The following is a 23,550-nucleotide window of genomic DNA, read 5'->3' as shown; positions in this document are numbered from 1 at the left end:
GATTAGTGCTAAAAATGCAAATTTATTGGTTTTAAAGTGTAAAATAAATTAAGTTTTAATTAATATTTTTATGAATTTATTGTAATATATTTTGTAATTGAAAATTTTAATTTTAAATTTAATTTGTGTTTAATTTTCAGGAAAGAAATTGCATTTGGACACTAATAAAAAGGGAGAATAGAGAAATAGTTAAAACTGAAAAAGAAAATGAAGAAAGTGGCATTTTTGAAGAAATGAAGCTCAGGCCCGTTGGCCCAAGCCCAGCAACCCAAGTTGCCAGCCCTCCACAGCGAGGTGTCGCCCTCCCATTACGCTGATACGAACCACACCAACGATTGTGGTGAACCAAATATGGCAGCCACCAAGAACACACGAAATTTGGAATGAAGAACCGCGACCCAATGCTTAGCGAAGCATGAACCTTGGTATGAGGAAGACGCCACAAACGGAGTTCCTTGCCCGCTACCTATCCACAGCCATTCCAATCTCCATTCAGCTCCTCCTTTCAGCCGTTCCACCACGTGACCAGCTCTACCCAGCAAGCCCAAGTGACCATCAGCTAGGCAAGTGTGGGTCTAAAGCGGTACCTTGGCAACCTTCCCAATCGGCTTGGGAACATTTCAAGCATCTACCTTTCCACTATTACATTTTTGAACTTATTACTATAAAGCAAACCAAGTTTGTTCTGTCAAAATAAGCAATTTCACTCTGCTTAAAGGTTGTTTGGTCAAAAAGGTTAACTTGTGATCCACCATACTTAATCAGTAACCTCGGGGAATTCTAGTAAGGCGTTGGAGATCACCCGAAAACCTCCAAATCTACCTGGGAACAAGTTTAACAAATAATAATAATAATAATAAATCAAAAAATAAATAAAAAAAAGACATAAAATAAATCTAATTCTGATTTCCGAGAGTGGATGAATCATCACGAAACTTCCAGTGACACTTCTTCCAATTCATCTGCCACTCCTACCAGAACTCCTTCCACCAATCCTACTTCTCCACAAACTTTCGCTAATAATAATCCATTCGCAATGGCTCGCAATGATGAAATCCAACCAAGAACTCTCAATGACTACCTCCATCCTACTCGCACTTCCACGCCTTCATGCATTATCTTCCCTCCTAATATGCCCGCATTAGACTTTAAACTTGGCATGATTCAACTCTTGCCCACATTTCATGGAATGGAAAATGAAAGCCCATACGTGCATATTAGTGAATTTGAGGAGGTGGTAGCCATGTTCTATAATCGAGCCGAAAATGCCGATGATGTGCGACTGAAGTTCTTCCCCTTCTCCTTGAAGGACAAAGCCAAAAGATGGTTATACTCTTTGAGACTTAGGTCTATTGGAACATGGGAGGAGATGACCAAATATTTCTTTCTGAAACACTTCCCCAGCCATAAGACCAATAGTCTAAAACGACAGAGTTCCACATTTTCCCAAAAGGATAATGAAAGTTCTATCAAGTCTGGGAAAGATTCAAAGATCTGTTAAATCAGTGCCCACACCATGGCTATGAGAACTGGCATTTGGTCAGTTACTTCTATGAAGGCCTCACGAGTCGTGAGCGCCAGTTTGTAGAAATGCTATGCAATGGTGAATTCCTTGAAAAAGAGCCAGACGATGCTCTTGAATATCTCGAAGAAACTGCGAAAAAGTCTCACACCTGGACTGGTCCAAGTGCTACTGACAGCACCAACTGACACAAACCATCTGGGATCTATCAACTTCGAGAAGAGGATAGTGTTAAGGCCCAACTCAAAGCTTTGAAAAAGTAGTTTGAGGTCTTAATGACGAAGAATAGCCAAAAATCGCACATGATCGCTCAAGCAGAATCGCAAGAACCTTGCTTTGTTTGTGGAGGGACGGAGCACTTAGCTAAGGACTACTTAGCTTTGAATGAAATGAGGGGGGGTTATTTCACCCATTTAGTGGTTAATTCAGACCATTCCAACAGTTCGATCTTAAACAGGGTCTCCGAGGATAGCCGATCACACTATAGGTCAGGTTTCACAATTAGTGTTATGTCTCAAAGTGAATGTACAAATAGGGGATGACTCAGATCTTGCAACGACATCCTAAATCAAGCCAACCGCACCCAATTAAGTGGTATTTCAGACCGTTTGAATTGTCTGTTCATGTAACGGGGTCTCCAAGGATAGTCGATCACACTATAGAGCAGGTTTCGTGATTAGTGTTATTTCTCAAAGCGAAGGTGTAACGCCCTGGGTAGCCAAGACCGTTACATTGTGTATTTATAAAGGTGCGACACTTGCTAATCAAGTCTTTAGTTGAAAACATTTCACTAAAACAATTAATGAACTAGGGTTAAAAGGTTTTGGTCGTAAAAGACACATTTCATATAATTAAACGTTTTGTACAAGGGATCCCAAAAGAAACAACGTTTGAAAGTTAGTTTACAAAGTTTCAAGGTATTAACACACGCTAACCACTCTTAGGGAAAAACAGACATTTATGGTCCTCATGTTCCTGTCCCTCCCTCAACCGTGGCGGCCGAGCAACTAGTCATGTACATTCTGCCTTCAGAGCTCTCTGAATCAGGGTTGATCAAGCTTACCCTTGCCCTTACCTGCACCACCTAGCACCCGTGAGCCAAAGCCTAGTAAGAAAACATAACACCATACCACAAACAATGGTAACAATTAAATAACTCTTTAAGCATGTTCATACATTTAGCAATCCACACTAATCACATAACTCATGGACATAACCAAGAATCCACAAGCTAATACTCAGCTATTCGGCACGTCATATTCAACAGTTAACAATGATAATCAGATCAACGCCCTTAGGACGCATCCACTGTTTACCGCATTGACATCGGTCCGCTTAAACTGAGCTCAGTGAATATTAAGCTGTCCTCAGCTACCAGTGGTTGAGCCGCGCCCTGTGCGCCAATGTAAACTTTGGCACTCTTAGGCCGTTGGATTATTCATGGCATAATACCAACTTTCATAACGCATACAAAAATAGTAAACCCTTAGTCCCATTATAAATTCACAACCGGGTGCAGTTCTCTTACCTGTGTCCCGAGCTTCTTGAGCACCGAAATGTCGAGCATAATCATCTCCCGGAACCAATCCTGTGCTCTCGGGACCTCCCGTTTCCCCACACAAGGTTGCGAAAGCATCCCCTGAGCCCCCTGAGCCAAAACCCTAAAAGCTCAATTTCCCCTTTCCTGAAATTAGCCTAGCGCCGCGGCACAGCCCTATAGGGGCCACGGTGCCCAGAGTGGTTCCCTCCTCCTGATTCAACCTAGTGCCGCGGCATGGAAGAATAGGGTCGTGGCGCTCATACGCGAACCCAGAAAACTGGGTTTTTCCTAGCAGTTTTAGCAAGCCAAAACTCTTCCAAATCAATACCAAGGTACACCCAATTCCCAATTCAACCTAAAACCCCAAATAAACAGTATGACAACTCAGAAATAACAGCAACAAGCCCAAACATACAATAAAACCCAAGAATCACCTAGTGGTTTAATACTCCACAAACTTAAACCATACTTTATAAAATTTAAACCACCTTTCAGAAATCTTAAACCACATCAGCAAATAAGCTTCAGAGATATACGAAATTCTTACCTCAAACAGGGATTTGACCTTGAGCCACCTCCAAATCCAATTCCAAGCTGAATTCCCTTTATTCCCAAGCTGAACCTCACAATCACTAAGCCACACATCCAATTTTCAGCACTCAACCCTAATTCTCTAAAACATGCAAGGAGACTCAAAAGAGAAGATGAAGCCTTACCTCTGAATTATTCTTGGCCTATGCTCGACTCTAGCTGCCCCAATCTCGGCCCTGAATTCCTTCCTTGATCTCAAGGAAAACTAGCTCCTCCTCTCCTTCTAGCTTCTTGGTTCCCTCTAAACTTCCAGCAAAACTCTAGAATAAGCCTAAGTGTAGAAAAAACGTAAATGACTTCCTCTCAGCCAAGGTTATCCTCTCCTAAAGCCAAATTACCAATTTTCCCTTTCCCTTAATAAAATCCTTATACAACCTCAAGGGCAATTCCGTCATTTCACACAAAATCCTGCTAAGACCTCAAGTATTCCTATAAATCCACATTTAATCCCAACATACCAAATTATTAATAAGCTACTAACCCTTACTCAATAATTCCCGAACACATTATAATATTCCCAAAATACCCCTAAGCTCCTCTCGAGCCGGGTATTTGATCCCGTTTTGACTTTCTAGCTAAATGGCTCCCTAGGACCGTCTCGGGTCGTGCATCACAATTATATATCACCACTCACACGTGGTATCAATCACAGTATATACAAATATCATATTTATGCTCTCAACGGGCTAAAATTACAAATATACCCCTAGCAACCAAATGGGGCCCACATGCATTTCATATATTCATATAATCATACAAGCATGCTTAACACAGAATCATTCATTAAACTACTTAATTCACACATGTGGGCACACTAATCAAGGCCCTAAAGCCTTATTAGTGATTTTTGGGTCGTTACAACTATCCCCTCCTACTGAGAATTTCGTCCTCGAAATTTACCTGAATAGCTCGGGATACTGATCCCGCATCACCGACTCATGCTCCTACGTCGCTTCCTCGACCTTGCTATTCCTCCACAATACTGTAACTAGCGGAATTGTCTTATTCCGTAGAACTTTTTCCTTTCAATCTAATATCTGAACTGGTCGTTCCTCATAAGACAAATCTGTCTGCAATTCCAAATCCTCATACTTTAGCACATGTGTCGAATCTGAGACATACTTCCGCAACATAGAAACATGGAATACGTCATGAACTCCCGACAATGACGGTGGCAAGGCCAACCTGTAAGCCACCTGTCCATCCCTTTCTAGAATCTCTAAAGGTCCAACAAACCGAGGGCTCAGCTTGCCCTTTACTTCATATCTTCTCACCCCTCGCAGTGGTGAAACTCATAGAAACACGTGGTCCCCAACCTGGAACTCCACGTCTCTACGCATAGGGTCAGTGTAGCTTTTCTGTTTACTCTACAAAGCAAGCATTCTGGCTCGGATCTTCTCAATAGCTTCATTTGTCTTCTGAACCATGTCCGACCCCAAATATTTCCTTTCACCCATCTCATCCCAATGAATGGCCGACCTACACTTCCTCCCATATAACATCTCATAAGGAGCCACTCCAATCGTTGACTGATAACTGTTGTTATATGAAAACTCAATCAACGGGAGATACTTACTCCAAGATCCCTCAATGTCAATCACACACGCCCTAAGCATGTCCTCCAACACCTGAATCGTCCTCTCAGATTGTCCATCAGTCTGAGGGTGAAAAGTTGTGCTAAACTTTAACTGAGTCCCCATGGCTTTCTGCAGAGCACCCCAGAACTTGGAGGTAAAGATAGGGTCTCGATTAGATACAATATACTTAGGAACCCCATGGAGACGAACTATCTCCCTTACATACAACTCTGCATACTACTCCACCGTGTAAGTCAACTTCACTGGCAGAAAATGAGCTGCCTTGGTGTATCTATCCATTGTCACCCACACCGAGTCATGAAGCCCTACAGTCCTGGGGTAAACCTCCCACAAAATCCATGGTAATATCCCCCCATTTCCACTCGGGAATACCCAAATGCTAAAGCAACCCCGCTAGTCGCTGATGCTCAGCTTTCACTTGCTGGCATGTCAAACACCTGGCCACATACTCCACCACATCCTTCTTCATCCCGGGCCACCAATATAATGTCTGTAGATCCTGATACATCTTCGTGGTACCCGGATGAAGCGAGTACGGTGTAGTGTGAGACTCATCTAGAATCTCTCGTCTAATCCCTTCATTTGCTGGAACACAAATCCGCCCTTGTTACCGAAGCATACCAACCTCAGAAATAGAATAGTCCTTAGCTACCCCTGCTAAGACATTCTGTCTAACCTCCTGTAAATGCGCATCCACCAATTGACCCTCCTTGATCCGCTCTAGTAGGGTCGACTGCAAGTTAACATTGGCCAGTCGGCCCACCACCAGTTCTATCCTTGCCCTGGTCATCTCTTCTGCCAACTCTCTGGAAATTTGAACAAAACTGAATAATTGCCCTAAGCCCCTCCGACTCAATGCATCTGCCACAACATTGGCTTTCCTTGGGTGGTAAAGAATGTCACAGTCATAATAATCCTTTACCAACTCCAACCAACGCCTCTGCCTCATGTTCAGATCCTTCTGGGTGAAGAAATACTTCAAACTCTTGTGTTCAGTGTATATCTTGCACTTCTCCCCATACAGATAATGTTGCCACACCTTCAGTGCGAATACCACTGCCGCCAGTTCCAGATCATGGGTAGGATACAGCTGCTCATACTCCTTCAGCTGCCATAATGCATAAGTTATAACTTTCTCATTCTGCATCAACACACAGCCCAAACCCATCCTTGATGCATCACAGTATACCACAAACTTTTCTTTCTCCGAAGGAAGACTCAGCATAGGTGCAGTAATAAGCCGTCGCTTCAATTCTTGGAAACTATTCTCACACTTCTCTGACCAAACAAACTTCTGATTCTTCTGTGTCAACTCTGCCATTGGTGTAGCAATCTTCGAGAATCCTTCTACAAACCGCCTGTAATAACCTGCTAACTCGAGGAAACTCTGAACCTCCGAGGCGTTCCTTGGCCTCGGCCAATCTCTCACTGCCTCCACCTTGGACAGATCCACCTTAATCCTCTCTGCGCCAACTATATGCCCAAGAAAAGTCACCTCTAGCAACCAAAACTCACACTTCTTAAACTTTGCATATAATCGATGCTCCCTTAACCTCTACAAGACATGTCGAAGATGTTACCCGTGCTCTGCCTCTCAACTGGAGTATACTAAAATGTCATCGATGAAGACAATGACGAACTGATCCAAGAAGTCCTTGAACACCCTGTTCATCAGATCCATGAAAGCTGCTGGGGCATTGGTCAAACAAAAAGACATGACCAAAATCTCATAGTGTCCATACCGCAGTCGGAAGGCCGTCTTCGGTATGTCCTCATCCTTGATCCTCAGCTAGTGATAACAAGATCGAAGATCAATCTTTGAGAACACTGTCTTTCCCTGCAACTGATAAACAAGTCATCGATCCTTGGTAGAGAGTACCTATTCTTGATGGTCAACTTGTTCAATTCTCTATTCGGCACGTCATATTCAACAGTTAACAACGATAATCAGATCAAACAATAATTAGGGTAGACGCCTGATACGAACCACACCAACGATTGTGGTGAAACCCGACACCAAATATGGCAGCCACCAAGAACACACGAAATGGGAATGACGAACCGCGACCCAATGCTTAGCCAAGCACGAACCTTGGTATGAGGAAGACGCCACAAACGGGGATGGGAATCCGTTTGATAAGTCAGATTGAACGCCACAAGGAATACCCTTGATAAGTTCGAATAGTCTCTTCAAGAACTCAAGAAGAAAACCTCTCAATTTTCATTTCATCAAAATCTGCCATTCCCAAACGTTTACAAAGGCCTAATATAGGCGAAAATTACATCAAGACAGCCCTTTGTCTTCCTAAAGAAAACCGAAAATTAAAGACAACCCTTTGTCTTCCTAATGAAAACCGAAAATTAAAGACAACCCTTTGTCTTCCTAATGAAAACCGAAATTTAAAGACAACCCTTTGTCTTCCTAATGAAAACCGAAAATTAAAGACAAAAGGACTCTTGGACTCACACAAGTCAAGTGTTTGACTTTTCACAAAAAAAACAAAGACTAAATAAAAAATACAAGATGACAAAATACAATAAGACTCATCAAGCTCCTAAACTGAGTCTTTTGCCTCGCGCCCTCGTCACCAGACCAACTGGAACTAGACTTGGATCTTTAGTCTTGGTGTCCTCATCAATGCCCTTAGGTCGCACCCACTGTTTACCCCATTGACTCTAATCCACTTAAACCGAGCTCAGTGAATATTAAGCTGTCCTCAGCTACCAGTGGCTGAGTCGCGCCCGGTGCGCCAATGTAAATGAAGGCACTCTTAGGCCGTTGGTTTAATATTCTCATGGCATAATACCAACTTTCATAACACATACAAGAATAGGGAACCCTTAGTCCCATTATAAATTCACAACCGGGTGCAGTTCTTTTACTTGTGTCCCGAGCTTATTGAGCACCGAAATCCCAAGCACAGTCCTCTAACCCGAGCCCCGCCAAAAACCTAGTCACAACACATACATAGCACTCTCATTTCTAACCAATTCATAATCATCTCTCGGAACCAATTCCGTCCTCTCGGGACCTCCCGTTTCCCCACACAAGGTAGCAAAAGCGTACCCCGAGCCCCCTGAGCCAAAACCCAAAAAACTCAATTTCCCCTTTCCTGAAATTAGCCCAGCGCTGCTGTACAGCCCTATAGGGACCACAAAGCCCAGAGTGGTTCCCTCCTCCTGATTCAACCTAGCACTGCGGCATGGAAGAATAGGATCGTGGCGCTCATACGCGAACCCAGAAAACTGGGTTTTTCCCAGTATTTTTCGCGAGCCAAAACTCTTCCAAATCAATACCAAGGTACACCCAAGTCCCAATTCAACCTAAAACCCCAAATAAACAGTATGGCAAGTCAAAAATAATAGCAACAAGCCCAAACATACAATCAAACCCAAGAATCACCTAGTGGTTTAATACTCCACAAACTTAAACCATACTTTATAAAATTTAAACCACCTTTCAAAAATCTTAAACCACACCAGCAAATAAGCTTTAGAGATATACAAAATTCTTACCTCAAACAGGGACTTGACCTTGAGCCACCTCCAAATCAAATTCCAAGGTTAATTCCCTTGATTCCCAAGCTGAACCTCATAATCACTAAGCCACACATCAAATTTTCAACACTCAACCCAAATTCTCTAAAATATGCAAGGAGACTCAAAAGAGAAGATGAAGCCACACCTCTGAATTAATCGTGGCCAATGCTTGACTCTAGCTGCCCCAATCTCATCCCTGAATTCCTTCCATGATCTCAAGGAAAACTAGCTTCTCCTCTCTGATACGAACCACGCCAACAATTGTGACGAAACCCGAACCAAATCTAGAAAAAAAACCTAAGAACACTCGAATTTGGAATGGAAACCGCGACCCAATGCTTAGCAAAGCATGAACCTTGGTATGGTGAAGACGCCACATACAGGAATCATTTGATAAGTCAGATTTGAACGCCACAAGGAAACCCTTGATAAGTTCGAAAGTTTCTTCAAGAACTCTAGAAGAAAACTCGCAATGTTTTTCATTAACAAAAAAAACTATCTGCATTCCAAACTGTCCACAAGGCCTAATATAGCCGAAAATTACAAAGAGGGTTTTTTTGGCATATAAAAAACCCTAAAATGCCCATAATGGAAAAGCCCAAAACGACATGTCTTTGACTCCAACAAAGACTCTAATAAAACATGAAAATATAGTTCAAACTAAAACAAATAATTTACAAAGAAGCCAAATCTTAATCAAGCTCCTAAACTGAATCAACTTTGATTAGCAGCACAAGCCTTTGTTCACCCTCAATAGTGAAATCGACCTCTTCCTGTTGTAGAATTCTCCGGACTAAGTTGTTAAGCTCTTCTTTGAATCTCCTATCTCGCACCCTCGTCACCGGACCAACTGGAACTTGAATTGGATCGTTAGTTTTGATCTCCTCACCATTCCCCCCCTCTTGAGAAGGATTTGTCCTCAAATCGTCACCTACGTCAAAAGGACTCAGATCAGTAACATTGAAAGTAGCACTAACATTGTACTCACCTAGTAAATCTAGTCGGTAGGCATTGTCATTGATCCGTTCTAGCACTTGAAACGGACCATCTCCTCGAGGTAGTAACTTGGAATGTCTTTGTGCTGGAAATTTTTCTTTCCTCATGTGCAACCACACCCAATCACCGGGCTCAAAACCCTGCTTGTGACGTCCCTTGTTAGCTTGCTTGATGTATTGCTCAGTCCTCCTCTCTATGTTGAGCCGTGCCCTCTCATGGAATTGCTTCACAAATTCTGTCTTCTTCTTGCCATCTAAATTCACATGCTCATAAACAGGTAAAGGTGAAAAATCCAAAGGAGTTAAAGGGTTAAAACCATAAACAATTTCAAACGGTGAAAACTTAGTAGCAAAATGCGTGGAACTATTATATGCAAACTCAACATGTGGTAAACAATCCTCCCAAGTCTTAATGTTCTTACTAAAGATAGCCCTCAACAAAGTGGATAAAGTTCTATTAACTACTTCTGTTTGACCATCAGTTTGAGGATGACAAGTAGTAGAAAGCAACAGTTTCGTTCCAAGTTTACCCCACAACGTCTTCCGAAAGTAATTCAAGAACTTAGCATCCCGATCTGACACAATTGTCCTAGGCATCCCATGTAATCTCACAATCTCCCTAAAGAACAAATCTGCAACATTAGAAGCATCATCAGTTTTATGACAAGGTATAAAGTGAGCCGTCTTAGAAAACTGATCTACAACCACAAAGATTGAATCCCTCCCACGCTTACTCCTAGGTAAACCCAAAACAAAATCCATCGAAATATCAACCCAGGGTGAACTAGGAATAGGTAGGGGCGTGTAAAGACCATTTGGTTGAACTCTCGATTTAGCCTGCCTACAAGTGACACACCTACCACAAATTCGCTCAACATCTCGTTTCATGTGTGGCCAATAGAAGTGCTCCTGTAACGTACCTAGAGTCTTAGTGAGTCCAAAATGTCCCATCAACCCTCCACCGTGGGTCTCCCGAACTAACAAATCTCTCAACGAACAATTAGGTACACACAAGCGATGCTCCCTAAACAAAAAACCCTCATGCCTATAAAAGTTTCCCTCAGCAGATTTTTCACAAGCACCATAAATCTCCCCAAAGTCGTGGTCAACATGATAAAGTTCCTTAATGTGCTCAAAACCAAGTAATTTAGCATCAAGAGTAGAGATTAAGGCATACCTGCGTGAAAGTGCATCAGCCACCACATTCTCCTTACCTTGTTTATACCGAATGACACAGGGAAACGTCTCAATGTACTCAACCCATTGTGCATGTCTCTTGTTCAACTTATGTTGTCCTTTCAAATGTTTCAAAGATTCATGATCCGTACGAATCACAAACTCCTTCGGCCACAAATAGTGCTGCCATGTCTCTAAAGCTCGAACCAATGCGTACAACTCTTTGTCATAAGTGGGGTAGTTATGTGCTGCCCCACTTAGCTTCTCGCTAAAGTACGCAAGTGATCTCCCATCCTGCATAAGAACAGCGCCAATACCTACACCAGAAGCATCACATTCGACTTCAAACGTGTTAGAACCATTAGGCAAAGAAAGTAAAGGAGCGTGAGTAAGCTTGTGTTTAATAAGCTGAAATGCTTCCTCTTGTGCTTCACCCCATTTGAATGCAACGTTCTTCTTGATAACTTCGGAAAGTGGTGCGGCGATGGTGCTAAAATCCTTCACAAACCTCCTGTAAAAGCTAGCAAGTCCATGAAAACTTCGAACATTAACTACACTGGAGGGGGTCGACCACTCTTGGATGGCTTTGATCTTCTCTTCATCAACCTCAATACCTGTAGCACTCACAACAAAACCTAGGAAAACAAGCTTATCGGTGCAGAAAGTACACTTCTTGAGGTTAGCATATAACTTCTCTTTCCTAAGCACATCCAAAACCGAATGCAAATGTGAGGCATGATCATGCAAACTCTTGCTATAAATAAGAATATCATCAAAATACACAACAACAAATTTTCCAACATGATTCATTAAGCGCACGAAAGTGCTAGGTGCATTAGTTAACCCAAAAGGCATGACTAACCACTCATACAATCCATGTTTAGTTTTAAACGCTGCCTTCCATTCATCTCCTTCTTTCATTCGTATTTGATGATACCCACTCTTAAGATCAATCTTAGAAAACACACAAGAACCATGCAATTCATCCAACATATCATCTAAACGAGGAATAGGGTGTCGATATTTTACCGTTATGTTATTGATGGCTCGGCAGTCAACACACATTCTCCATGTCCTATCCTTCTTGGGAACTAGAATCACTGGAACAACACAAGGAATCATGCTTTCTCTCACATGCCCTTTCTCCATCAATTCTTCAACTTGCCTTTGAAGTTCCTTCGTCTCCTCCGGATTGCCCCTGTAGGCTGGTCGGTTTGGGATAGAAGCATGGGGAACAAAATCAATTTATCTTCAATCCCTCGAATGGGTGGTAAACCATGTGGTACCTCCTCAGGAAACACATCCTCGAACTCCTGCAAAATAGAAACAACGAAACTAGGCAGCGAAGAATCAAGTTGCTTAGTGTTTAAAAGAGCCTCCTTGTACATGAGTACAATCATCGACCGTTTTGCAATCAATGATCGCTTAACCTCACTTGTTTTTGCATAAAAATTTCTTTGTTTTCTCTCTGATTTTCCCTCCTTGGCTCTCTCTTCTCTTCTCTCTCTTTGTTTTGCAATCAATGATTTTCTCTTCTCTCTTTTCACTCTCTTTCTTTTTGCTCACTCAAATTTTTTTGGTCACTCAATTTTTGCAACCTCACTTGATCTTCCTATACTTGTTTTGGTGTCAACGGAGCCAGAGTGATTGTCCATTGACGGAACGTGAATGAGTACTTGTTGGTGAAGCCATCGTGCTGCACCCGCCAATCAAATTGCCAAGGTCTTCCTTGAAGGAGATGTCCAGCATGCATTGGAACCACATCGCACAATACTTCATCCTCGTATTTGCCAATTCGAAATGATACAACAACCTGCTTTGTAACCCTTACTTCACCACTATCATTCAACCTTTGCAACTTGTATGGACGAGGATGTCTAAGTGTTGTGAGCCCCAGCTTCTCAACCATAGAAGAACTAGCAATGTTAGTGCAACTACCACCATCAATAATAACACTACATACCTTGTCTTTCACATGACAACGAGTGTGAAGATGTTCTCCCGCTGCACCTCTTCTTCCTCTTCTTTTGCTTGCAAATTTAAGGCTCGTCATGTGACTTGCGCAAGCATCTCACCATATTCTGCCCCAAACTCCTCACCATCCATAGAAGCATCCTCCAATGGTGGCATGTCATCAAGATCATCTTCATCTTCGGAATCTATCTTGCAATTATCCTGAATTACCATAACTCGCTTGTTTGGGCATTGGCTAGCTATGTGTCCTCTCCCATGACATTTGAAACACTTAATCTCACTAGAACGGGACGAAGTAGGGGCTGTTTTACCTTGAGAGGCTTTGATTTTGGTGGCTGGTTTTGGGTCGGTTTAAGGCTTGTGAGTAAAAGGGTTTTCTTCTTTCTTTGGATAGTTCGACCGCCAATGTACTCCACTTGGAGTTTGTGGGATTTGTCTCGAATTTTAACTTGTACTACCCCTCTTGAGCTGCCTCTCAACTTTCATTGCCATATGCACCAAATCTTCCAATTCCACATAATGGTGTAGCTCAATTGTATTAGCAAATCTCTCGGTTCAACCCATTCAAAACCCTTGCCATTGTCGCCTCCCGATCTTCTTCCACATTGGCTCTAATCATAGCTGATATGAACCACACCAACGATTGTGGTGAAACCCGACACCAAATATGGCAGCCACCAAGAACACACGAATCTAGAATGATGAACTGTGACCCAATGCTTAGCCAAGCACGAACCTTGGTATGAGGAAGACGCCACAAATGGTGATGGGAATCCGTTTGATAAGTCAGATTGAACACCACAAGGAATACCCTTTGATAAGTTCGAATAGTCTCTTCAAGAACTCAAGAAGAAAACCTCTCAATTTTCATTTCATCAAAATCTGAATTTCCCAAACGTTTACAAGCCCTAATATGGCCGAAATTACATGAAAGAAAAGCCCCTTTGTCTTCCTAATGAAAACCCTAACAATCACAAATAGAAAGACTCTTGGACTCTCACAAATCAAATGTTTGACTTTTCACAAAAAAAAAAACAAAGACTAAATGAAACGTGATTAAGTTACTGATTAAAATAAAAATACAAGATGCCAAAATCCAATAAGACTCATTACAAGAAGCTACATATAGATCAAGCTCCTAAACTGAGTCTACTTTGATGAGCAGTACAAGTCTTTGTTCTCCTTCAGTGTTGACCACGGTCTCCTCCTGTTTTTAGGACTCTGTGGACTAGGTTGTTAAGTTCTTCTTTGAATCTCTTGGCTCGCGCCCTCGTCACCGGACCAACTAGAACTTAACTTGGATCTTTAGTCTTGGAGTCCTCATCATTCCCCCCCTCTCGAGAAATATTTGACCTCAAATCGTCACCTGCATCAAAAGGACTCAAATCAGAAACATTAAAAGTAGCACTAACAGTATACTCACCTGGTAAATCGAGTCTGTAGGTATTGTCATTGATCCTTTCTAGCACTTGAAATGGCCCATCTCCTCGAGGTAGCAATGTGGAACGTCTTTGTGCTGGGAATCGTTCTTTCCTCATGTGTAACCATACCCAATCACCGGGCTCAAAAACCTGCTTGTGACGACCCTTGTTAGCATCAAGTTGGTTAGTGTTTAAAAGAGCCTCCTTGTACATGAGTAATATCATTGGCTGTTTTGTACGCAATGCTCGCTTAACCTCACTTTTTTTTGCATAAAAATTATTTTGTTTTCTCTCTAATTTTCCCTCATTGATCGAACTCTTCTCTTTCTTTTCTCTCTCACTTGATTCGACCATTTTCTCTCTTTGTCTCTCTTTTTTCTCACTCCCATTCATCTTTTCACTCTCCTTCTTTTGCTCACTCAATTTTTCTTTTATCACTCAATTTTTGCAACCTCACTTGGTCTTCATATACTTGCTTTGTCGTCAATGGAGCTAGAGTGATTGTTCGTTGACGGAACATGAATGAGTACTTGTTGGTGAAGCCATCATGCTGGACTCGCCGATCAAATAGCCAAGGCCTTCCTAGAAGGAGGTGTCCAGCTTGCATTGGAACCATATCGCACGATACCTCATCCTCATATTTGCCAATTCGAAATGATACCAGAACTTGTTTTGTAACCCTCACTTCACCACTATCATTCAACCACCGCAACTTGTATGGACGAGGATGTTTAAGTGTTGGGGGCCCCAGCTTCTCAACCATGGAAGAGCTAGCAACGTTAGTACAACTACCTCCATCAATAATCACACTACATACCTTGTCTTTCACATGACAACGAGTGTGAAAGATGTTCTCCCGCTGCACCTCTTCTTCCTCTTCTTTTGCTTGCAAATTTAAGGCTCGTCGTGTGACTAGTGCAAGCATCTCACCAGATTCTGCCCCAAACTTCTCACTACCCATAGAAGCGTCCTCCAATGGTGGCATGTCATCAAGATCATCTTCTTCTTCGGAATCTATCTCCCCATTATCCCAAATTACCATAACTCGCTTGTTTGGGCATTGGCTAGCTATGTGACCTCTCCCCTGACATTTGAAACACTTAATCTCACTAGAATCGGACGAAGTAGGGGCTGTTTTACCTTGAGAGGCTGTGGTTGTGGTGGCTGGTTTTGGCTCGGTTTTAGGCTTGGGCGTTGATGAGGACACCAAGACCCAAGTATCAAGTCAAGTTCCAGTTGGTCCAGTGACGAGGGCACGAGCCAAGAGATTCAAGGAAGAACTTAACAGCCTAGTCCACAAAGTCCTAAAACAAGAGGAGACCGTGGTCAACATTGAAGGAGAACAAAGACTTGTCTTACTCATCAAAGTTGACTGAGTTTAGGAGCTTAATGAGTCTTTTTATTTTTAGTCACGTTTTTTAGTATTTGTTTAATTTGTGATAAGTCAAACATTTGACTTGTGTGAGTCCAATAGTCCTTTTGTCTTTAATTTTCGGTTTTCATGAGGAAGACAAAAGGCTTGTCTTTTATTTCGGTTTTCATTAGGAAGACAAAGGGGCTGTCCTTAATTTTTCGGTTTCATTAGGAAGACCAAGGGTCTTGTTTTCATGTAATTTTCGTCCTTATAAGGACTGCCAAAACAATGTGAAAAATCAGATTATGTTGAATGAAATTGTGAGTTTATTTCTTCTTGAGTTCTTGAAGAAACTTTTGAACTTATCAAGGAGATTCCTTGTGGCGTTCATCCTGACTTATCAAACGGATTCCATCCCCGTTTGTGGCGTCTTCCTCATACCAAGGTTCGTGCTTGGCTAAGCATTGGGTCGTGGTTCCATTCCAATCTCGTGTGTTCTTGGTGGCTGTTCCATATTTGGTGTCGGGTTTCGTCACACTTGTTGGCGTGGTTCGTATCAGTTGGTATCAGAGCTTAGGATCATCCGGTTTGGCCTATCCTTTTTTTTTCATTTGTGTTCTATTCGTATTTCAATTTTAGGGTTTCTGAAATCAAAAAAAAAAAAAATCTATCTATTCGTGGTTCGTATCAGGCGTGAAAGGGTTTTCTTCCTTCTTTGGATAGTTCGACCGCCAAGGTGTTGCACTTGAATTTTGTGGGATTTTAACTGGTACTACCCCTCTTGAGCTGCCTCTCAACTTTCATTGCCATATGCACCAAATCGTCCAATTCCACATAATGGTGTAGCTCAACTGTATTAGCAATCTCTCGGTTCAATCCATTCAAAAACCTTGCCATTGTCGCTTCCTGATCTTCTTCCACATTGGCTCTAATCATAGCCATCTCTTTTTAATACTCATCAACACTCTTGGAACCTTGACGAAGACCCTGCAACTTAAGGTATAGATCCCGATAGTAATGAGCTGGTACAAAACGCCGCCTCATCACTCTCTTCATATCATCCCAAGTCTCAATAGGACGATCTCGATTTCGCCTCCTGTTGATGCACAACTGATCCCACCAAACAACAGCATAATCAGTAAATTCAGTTGCAGCAAGTTTTACCTTCTTCACTTCGAAGTAGTTATGACAATCAAAAACCAACTCCATCTTCTTTTCCCACTCAAGGTATGCCTCAGGATCACTCTTGCCTTGAAATGCGGGGATTCTCGTCTTAATATTTTCCAAATTATTGTCTACCCAGTTCCTAGCTTCTCTATCTCGGGCATACCTCCTATGGTTACCCTCTGACATCCTATCATATTCTTCCTTTAAATCGCCCCCATCAAACTCTCTTTCACCCTCAACATCTCGTTGTTGCACCCTGTTCGTCCGTGCTCTCCATTGCATTCCCTCTTCTACCCTATCCAACCTCTCATGTATCTGCTCACACTCCGCCCTCATCATCCTTCACATCTCCCTAATTAATGCTTGCATTTGTAGATTCGGAACCTCAGGTGGTGGAATATCATTGCTTGCATTTTTCTCTGGATTTTGTGCCATGATGGAAATCTGCAAAATAAGGTTAGAATAATATGGAGAAAAGACCTCACCACACTCCCTCACGTGTTTCGCTCGAACAATATTTTCACTCAAATCCCCTCGTGTTTCACTCAATTTCAATGGCTTTTACCCTCAAATAGGCTCACACCTTTGCCTTTTTCCACTCGTATTCTTCTTTAAGTTCTTTCAAAACTAATCCAACGGTAATATGGAGTATTCAAGCAGCAAATCCAACCAAACAAACCAAACGAACATCGATGAAAAATGACAAAAAAATGATGATTTTTGGAACACTTGTGTGGGGTTTTGGCCAAAAGGCCTCTAGACCTTAGGGAACAAGAATAGAACAAAAAATTTTAAGAGAGGTTTCCAGACTCTTGGTTTTTTTCTTCTTCTTTCTTTCTTTCTTTCTATTATTTTTTGCAAATGTTGGTACAAGACACAAGAAGAATCAGAATTGGTGGAACTACAACGATTTGAAAACAATACAACTCAGATTGCACAAAAGAAAAAGAGTAACTCATGCAAAATTTTGATATTTCACAACAAGAACAAGAGAACTCAATTCCCAATTTCGGATTTCACAATAAGAAAAAGAGAACTCAATCCCAATTTTGGATTTCACAATAAGAACAAGAGAACTCAATCCAATTTAGGATTTCACAATAAGAAAAAGAGAACTCAATCCCAATTTCGGATTTCACAATAAGAACAAAGAACTCAATCCCAATTCGGATTTCACAACAAGAACAAGAGAACCCAAGGCAAAATTAGGATTTCAAAAGAAAAGCAAGAGAAACTCAATGAAAATTCGGATTTCACAATAAGAACTAGAAAAAAAAACCAATGCAAATTCAGATTCCACAATTAGAACAAGAGAAAACTCAAAGCCCTAATTCACGTGAAGAACCCTAATTCATGATTTCAGAAAAAAAAAAATTAGATGGATTTTCAACAGCCCTAATTCAAACGCACCAATTGAACAAAGAATCGAAAAGAAAAACAAGGAAAAAAGGATAGGCCAAACCGTATGAACCTAAGCTCTGGTGATGAGGACACCAAGACCCAAGTATCAAGTCAAGTTCCAGTTGGTCCAGTGACGAGGGCACGAGCCAAGAGATTCAAGGAAGAACTTAACAGCCTAGTCCACAAAGTCCTAAAACAAGAGGAGACCGTGGTCAACATTGAAGGAGAACAAAGACTTGTCTTACTCATCAAAGTTGACTGAGTTTAGGAGCTTAATGAGTCTTTTTATTTTTAGTCACGTTTTTTAGTCTTTGTTTATTTTGTGATAAGTCAAACATTTGACTTGTGTGAGTCCAATAGTCCTTTGTCTTTAATTTTCGGTTTTCATGAGGAAGACAAAAGGCTTGTCTTTAATTTCGGTTTTCATTAGGAAGACAAAGGGGCTGTCCTTAATTTTTCGGTTTCATTAGGAAGACCAATGGTCTTGTTTTCATGTAATTTTCGTCCTTATAAGGACTGCCAAAACAATGTGAAAAGGGCAGATTATGTTGAATGAAATTGTGAGTTTATTTCTTCTTGAGTTCTTGAAGAAACTTTTGAACTTATCAAGGAGATTCCTTGTGGCGTTCATCCTGACTTATCAAACGGATTCCATCCCCGTTTGTGGCGTCTTCCTCATACCAAGGTTCGTGCTTGGCTAAGCATTGGGTCGCGGTTCCATTCCAATCTCGTGTGTTCTTGGTGGCTGTTCCATATTTGGTGTCGGGTTTCGTCACACTTGTTGGCGTGGTTCGTATCAGTTGGTATCAGAGCTTAGGATCATCCGGTTTGGCCTATCCTTTTTTTTTTTTCATTTGTGTTTTCTATTCAATTCGTTTTTCAATTCTGAAATAAAAAAAAAAACAAAAAAACAAAAAAATTATTCATCATCTAGTCGTGTTTGAGTTCTTTGTCCTTGTTTATTTTTTTCTTGTGAAATCCGAAACTACTATAGTTAATTTCCCTATTTCAATTGTTTCCTTGTTCAATCATTCCCTTATTTCCAAAGTTTCCATTATCTTTTTTTTGTGAAATCCCTTGAAATCCGAAACTAGTCTACACAAAGTTTCAATTCCTTTGTAATCGTGAATTAGGGTCCTTTGTAATCCCCTATTTTGTTTTCTTTTCATTTCTGAAATCATGAATTAGGGTTCTTAATGTGAATTAGGGCTTTGAGTTTTATCTTGTTCTACATGTGGAATCTGACTTTGCATTGGTTTTCTCTTGTTCTTATTGTAAAATCTGAAATTGGGTTTGAGATTTCTCTTGTTCTTATTGTGAAATCTGAATTGGGATTGAGTTTTTTTCTTGTTCTTATTGTCAAATCTGAATTGGGATTGAGTTTTCTCTTGTTCTTATGGTGAAATCTGAGTTGGGATTGAGTTTCTCTTATTCTTATTGTTAAATCCGAATGTGGGTTGAGTTTTCTCTTTTCTTTTTTTGTGAAATCCGAATCTGCATTGAGTCTCTATTGTTTCTCTTGTGAAATCTGATTTGTTTTGTTTTCGAATCATCCTTGCATCTGAGAAATCAAAGAAAAAAAGAAAAGAAAGAAGAAGAAAACCAAGAGGATCCGAACTCTAAAAAAAAAAAAAAAAAAGAGTCTGGAAACCTGTCTTAAATTTTTTTGTTCTATTCTTGTTCCCCATAGTCTAGAGGCCCTTTTGGCCAAAACCCCACACAAGTGTTCCAAAAAATCCTCATTTTTTCGTCATTTTCACCAGTTTTCGTCGGTGTTCGTTTGGTTTGTTTGGTAGAATTGGCTGCTGGAACCTCCATATCACCGTTTCATTAGTTTTCAAAGAGCTTAAAGAAGAAAATAGAGTGGAAAAAGGCAGAGGTGTGAGCTTATTTGAGGGTAAAAGCCATCATTGAGTGCAAGCACGAGTGTACTTGATTGACCATTTTATTTGAGTGAAACACGTGAGGGAGTGCAGTGAGGTCCTTTCTATAATTGTCTAACCTTATTGTTTTGCAGATTCTACATCATGTCACAAAATACAGATAGAAATGCAGGCAATGACGATCCACCACCTACAGTTCCAAATCTACAAATTGAAGCTTTAATGGGGGAGATGAGGAGGATGTTGAGGGAGGAGTGTGAGCAAATACATGAGCGGTTGGATAGGGTAGAAGAGGGGGCACAACGGAGACCAAGGAGGGGTAGGGTACACCAAAGGGAGGATGAGAATGAAGGGGATTTGGAAGGGGTAGTTTCTGATGAAGAGTTTGATAGGATGTCAGAGGGTAACCATAGGAGGTATGGCCGAGATAGGGAAGCTAGGAACTGGGTAGACAATAATTTGGGAAATATCAAGATGAGAATCCCCACCTTTCAAGGCAAGAGTGATCCTGAGGCATACCTTGAGTGGGAAAAGAAGATGGAGTTGGTTTTCGATTGTCACAACTACTCTGACATGAAGAAGGTAAAACTAGTGTCATTGAATTTACTGATTATGCTATTGTTTGGTGGGATCAGTTGTGCATCAATAGGAGGCGAAATGGAAATCGTGCCATTGACACTTGGGAGGCTATGAAGAGGGTGATGAGGCGACGGTTTGTACCATCTCATTATTATCGAGATCTATACCTTAAGTTGCAGGGTCTTCGTCAAGGTTCCAAGAGTGTTGATGAGTATTACAAGGAGATGGAGATGGCTATGATTAGAGCCAATGTGGAAGAGGATCTGATGAGGACACCAAGACCCAAGTATCAAGCCAAGTTCCAGTTGGTCCAGTGACGAGGGCACGAGCCAAGAGATTCAAGGAAGAACTTAACAGCCTAGTCCACAAAGTCCTAAAACAAGAGGAGACCGTGGTCAACATTGAAGGAGAACAAAGACTTGTCTTACTCATCAAAGTTGACTGAGTTTAGGAGCTTCATGAGTCTTATTGTATTTGTCATTTTTAATTTATTTACGTTATTGTTGTTATTTGGTCTTTCTTTATTTTTGTGATAAGTCAAACATTTGACTTGTGTGAGTCCAATAGTCCTTTTGTCTTTAATTTTCGGTTTTCATGAGGAAGACAAAAGGCTTGTCTTTAATTTCAGTTTTCATTAGGAAGACAAAGGGGCTGTCCTTAATTTTTCGGTTTCATTAGGAAGACCAAGGGTCTTGTTTTCATGTAATTTTCGTCCTTATAAGGACTGCCAAAATATTTGGAAAAATCAGATTATGTTGAATGAAATTGTGAGTTTATTTCTTCTTGAGTTCTTGAAGAAACTTTTGAACTTATCAAGGAGATTCCTTGTGGCGTTCATCCTGACTTATCAAACGGATTCCATCCCCGTTTGTGGCGTCTTCCTCATACCAAGGTTCGTGCTTGGCTAAGCATTGGGTCGCGGTTCCATTCCAATCACGTGTGTTCTTGGTGGCTGTTCCATATTTGGTGTCGGGTTTCGTCACACTTGTTGGCATGGTTCGTATCAGTTGGTATCAGAGCTTAGGATCATTCGGTTTGGCCTATCCTTTTATTTCTTTCATTTGTGTTTCTATTCTATTCGTATTTCAATTTTAGGGTTTCTGAAATCAAAAAAAAAAAAATCTATCTATTCGTGTTCTTGATTTTCTTAGACTTTGTTCTTGTTTTCCTTCTAAAAATCCGAAACCATTTTAGTTAATCTCTTTATTCCAGATTGTTTCTTTGTTCAAATCGTGATCTTATTTCCTTGTTTACATTAGTTCTTTGTGAAATCCCTTGAAATCCGAAACTAATCAACTGAAATTGTTATTGAGTTTGGGAAAATCCTTGTTTCCTTGTGAAAATCTGAGATTGTTATTGAGTCAATTGTTTACTTTGTGATAGTGCCACGGATTGATTGGTCCTTTTCTATTTTGGGTTGTTATTTTTGGGAATATTTGTTCTCTGTTATTGGGAGTGTACCACCGATTGTTATAGTGATGCAAGTCTATTTAGGTTTTCTGTAATTGGGATTGTTTTTGGTATTCTGTTTTGGGTGAATCACCGATTGTTTTTTATGTTATTGGGGAAGTGTTCTTGAATCACAGATTGTATTGGGAGTATTGGTTTTCACAGATTGGTTTGTTCTTGAATCTGTGTTAGTAACTCAGATTCTTGAATCTTTGGTATTCATTTTTTTTCTCTCCTTTCCAGAAATTTGTATCTGGTTTCTCAAATTTGAGAGGTTAAAAAAAAAAAAAAGGGAAAGAAAAGAAAGAAGAAGAAAAATTCAAAGGGGATCTGAACCTAAAAAAAAAAAAAAAGTCTGGAAACCTCTCTTAAAAAATTTTGTTCTATTCTTGTTCCCCATGGTCTAGAGGCCTTTTTACCAAAACCCCACACAAGCGTTCCAAAAATCACCATTTTTCGCCACTTTTTCATCGGTTTTCGTTTGATTTGTTTGGTTGGATTTGCTGCTTGAATACTTCATATCACCGTTTCATTAGTTTTCAAAGAGCTTAAAGAAGGAAATAGAATGGAAAAAGGCCGAGGTGTGAGCTTATTTGAGGGTAAAAGCCATCATTGAGTGCAAACACGAGTGTACTTGAGTGACCATTTTCTTTGAGTGAAACACGTGAGGGAGTGCAGTGAGGTCCTTTCTATAATTGTCTAACCTTATTGTTTTGCAGATTCTCCATCATGTCACAAAATACAAAAAGAAATGCAGACAATGACGCTCCACCACCTACAGTTCCAAATCTACAAATTGAAGCTTTAATGGGGGAGATGAGGAGGATGTTGAGGGAGGAGTGTGAGCAAATACATGAGCGGTTGGATAGGGTAGAAGAGGGGGCACAACGGAGACCAAGGAGGGGTAGGGTACACCAAAGGGAGGATGAGAATGAGGGGGATTTAGAAGGGGTAGTTTCTGATGATGAGTTTGATAGGATGTCGGCGGGTAACCATAGGAGGTATGGTGGGAATAGAGAAGATAGGAACCAGGTAGATAATTATTTGGGGAATATCAAAATGAGAATCCCAGCATTTCAGGGGAAGAGTGATCCTGAAGCATACCTTGAGTGGGAGAAGAAAATGGAGCTAGTTTTTGATTGTCACAACTACTCCGACATGAAGAAGGTAAAACTTGCTGCCATTGAGTTTACTGATTATGCTATTGTTTGGTGGGATCAGTTGTGCATCAACAGGAGGCGGAGTGGAGATCGTCCTATTGACACATGGGAGGCCATGAAGAGGGTGATGAGGCGACGGTTTGTACCACCTCATTATTATCGAGATCTCTACCTTAAGTTGCAGGGTCTTCGTCAGGGCT

The 23,550-nt window shown here is 41.0% G+C and overlaps 1 non-coding gene across 1 annotated transcript; it reads right to left on the bottom strand.

The window, feature by feature from the left end:
* Positions 1–1,417: 1,417 nt before the first annotated feature.
* Positions 1,418–1,523, bottom strand: LOC133787615 (small nucleolar RNA R71). Its single transcript, XR_009872624.1, has one exon. It is a non-coding gene; the product is annotated as a small nucleolar RNA R71 (small nucleolar RNA).
* Between the last annotated feature and the right edge of the window lie 22,027 nt (positions 1,524–23,550).

This window comes from Humulus lupulus, chromosome 6 (assembly GCF_963169125.1).
Source record: "Humulus lupulus chromosome 6, drHumLupu1.1, whole genome shotgun sequence".
NCBI classification, from domain to species: Eukaryota; Viridiplantae; Streptophyta; class Magnoliopsida; order Rosales; family Cannabaceae; genus Humulus; species Humulus lupulus.
This window is presented reverse-complemented; position numbering and strand designations above follow the sequence as displayed.